Source organism: Capsicum annuum, chromosome 3, assembly GCF_002878395.1.
Source record: "Capsicum annuum cultivar UCD-10X-F1 chromosome 3, UCD10Xv1.1, whole genome shotgun sequence".
NCBI classification, from domain to species: Eukaryota; Viridiplantae; Streptophyta; class Magnoliopsida; order Solanales; family Solanaceae; genus Capsicum; species Capsicum annuum.
Window position 1 is genome coordinate 43,897,120 of NC_061113.1, and position 3,206 is coordinate 43,900,325.

At 34.9% G+C, this 3,206-nt stretch overlaps 1 non-coding gene across 1 annotated transcript; it reads right to left on the minus strand.

Moving 5' to 3' along the window:
* Nucleotides 1-740: 740 nt before the first annotated feature.
* Nucleotides 741-847, minus strand: LOC124897398. The gene has a single exon (XR_007054119.1). It is a non-coding gene; the product is annotated as a small nucleolar RNA R71 (small nucleolar RNA).
* Nucleotides 848-3,206: the final 2,359 nt, after the last annotated feature.

Sequence of the window (3,206 nt, forward strand, 5' to 3'; positions counted from 1 at the left end):
AAGTCCCTGTGTGATTGATACTTAGCTTTTAAAGGGTGACTTTATTACTTTTGTGACCACGTACAGTTGTGGGTACGCTAGGACACAATAAATTTTTGGCGCCGTTGTTGGAGACTTGAAAATTGACAATTGTCTTATTTTTAGTTTTGCTATCTTGTTTAATAAAGTGATAACAACTTGATCTTAACTTCTGAATTTATAGGTACAGGTCTAAATCACTAGTAAGCTGGCAAGAAAAAAAGATTTGGTTGATCCATATCCTAAACCAGAGCGACGCTTACATTAGCTAAGGAGAGAAACAGTACTTATCTATCGCATACCACAAGTTCCATAGGAAGAAGCTATTCCTGCGCCTATGGTTGAAGATCAATGGCCCTCCAAGACATTTCACAAAGTGGCAATCCCACTCGCAACCAATATTACCTCCGTCATCCGTAGACTAAATCTGAAGGTAAATTCAAGCTCAAACAGAACATGGTGCAACTATTGCACAACAGTGGGCAATTCACAGGCCTGTCACATGAGGATCCACAAGTCCGTCTACAGAACTTCTTGGAGATCAGTGACACATTTATTCCCACTGCAGTTTCTACTGACTAGGTAAGACTCACTCTCTTCTCTTTTCACCTTTGGAGGAAGCAAAGAAATAGTTGAAGACAGAACTTTCAAACTCCAGTACTACATAGGATGACCTGTCAAAGAAGTTCCTCATTTGATTCTTTCCACATGGAAAAACGGCGAGATTAAGAAGTGAGATCCTGAGTTTTAAGCAAAAGCCAGATGAGAACTTATATCATGCTTGAGAGATATTCAAATCTCTTCTCAGGGACTGCCCACACCATCAACAAATGAGTGAGTTATTAGCTCACACTTTTATTGAAGCTTTTGACCATACCGTAAAAATTTTATTAGACTCGGCTGTAAGTGGTAAAGCTTTGGAGAAAACTTATGATGAGTTGTATACATTACTGAACCAAATTGCACAAGGTAATTCTGAATGACAGGGTGATATTTCATAAATACAGTGAAGAAGTATGACAGGATGATTGAAGTGGATAGTATCATAACCTTAGCCGCTGAATTGTCAGCCGTGTGAAATCAAATGATAACACAGTTTAGTAAGTTGGGTGTGAACCAACCTCAGGACAAAGTAAATACAGTCCAGGAGACCCTATCTTGGTGTGAGATTTGTAGTATTAGTGGTCACTCTGCGGACTCATGTGAAGGGAATTCAAAATTGATTAACGTAGTAGGAAATGCATAAAAAGGTAAACTAAATTACAATAATGCCTACAACCGCAAGTGACAGAGTCAATCCAACTACTCGTGGGACAACATCAGGCTCAAACTCAGCAGTTTCAGTAACAACAAAATATGCAGGCCAGTGATATTGAAGAGACTCTAAAGAAAATCCTAGCCAATCAGGAACAAATGGCTGCGGAGATACAAAAATCAGCAACTTGCTCAAAAGAACATGAAAACACAGTTGGGGCATTTAGCTGAGGCCCAAAATACAAGACCTCAAGGGGGTTTTCCAAGTGACACAGAAAATCCTAAGAAGGTAATGGCAATCTCTTTAAGGATTGGTACAGACCTTCTAAGAAAAGTCAAGAGGTACATTGGGATATGGTGGCATGAGTACATGTATATACCTCGCATTTTGGAGACTTTTGAAATCTAAAATCTTAAATAAAGCTTATAGCGCAGGACATTGGGATTACTTGATTTATTAAAGCAAGTTAGAATTAGTGGATAAAATCTGAAAATTTTTAGCGACTCTCTTTCCTTCCCAATTAATTTCAAAAACTTATTTTTTGTTTTAAGCAAAAGTAGGAATTACTACATCCAATTTTGTTAACAAATTGTTCTTTAAGGTGAGGTAATCAATTAAACATTTGGCCAAATTTTTTAAAGAATTTGCTAATCTTTAAAGAAATTTTACCTTTACGAATTGATTGATCTAGTGTTAGTCTCAAATATATGACAATGCTACCCTATTTAAAGATTTGATACATAACAAAGCAATTATAAAGCAAATAAAGTTACCCTAAGCAAATTTAACGACAAAATAGAATTAGTTATCATTCAAAAGAAAAAGTGTAACATAATATGAGTAAATTAAAGGAAAAGCGGCTAGGAATACTAGACTCCTTTTCGGAGTTTGAACTTCTAATTTTACGACTCCGAGGCTCTACGATCCTAGTGATGGTTGACCCAATGTTTGGGTCCAAACGAGTCCCGTCAGAACTCCCAACTCTCGAGTTCACATGTAAAAGATAAAAAAAAATTAGAATACTAACTAATTAACCGAGGAGAACACTAAATTATACCACAAATAATGAGATATAATGTCATATTACATCTTTTATTGATCTAAATAGGAGACGATTTAACTATATCACCAAGAAAGAAATTGTCATCAAAGATTAGATAATTTGCAAAGCCATGCGAGCATCTCTTAAAACTTTAAGAGAACAACCTGTATGTGACTTGAATATTGAGAAAACAGAGCACACATTTGAAGGGACATATTTTGTAAACGAGAAATATTTATTCCAAACCAAATCTTATTAAAAAATATTAAAATTTCTTAAAAAATTGTGATCTGGTAAGTTGTGTTTAGAAGAGAACATTATAATCTAACAAATTATCAAGACAAGAAAAATTACTTCCATGAATACATGAGGAATCTAAAAAAGGTCACTAAATACGTATGTGAAATGTAGGAAAAAGTATCAATTAGACGATGAAAACATTCATTGAACAAAATTCCACTAACTTTAACAAACCAAATGGTGAGAACTTAATATCTTTAAACACACAGAATTTTTTCGAACAATTGGAAGAGGAGATGATCATATCTCATGTTATTATTAAGATCAAGACATAACTATTAAAAGTGAAAAGAAAGGGTGTAGAACAAACACAAAAAAATAGCTGGACATATATTTCCCAAGAAAACATCAAACAAAAGGCTAATTTTAGGTGGAGAGGGAAAAACCCAGCCTTCGTTCCATTAAGCAATAGAGAAAATACCGAAGACACAATATGAGAAAAGACTTTTTAAAGTCCGAAGACGTTAAACATTTACTTTGCAGGGAAGACCAAATAAGATTTCAAAACACGCAATTCTTGAATAATTTTGAATGTAATTCGAATACACACCCTTATCCGGACTTAGATCAAGAGAAAAGTAAAGGGGTGGG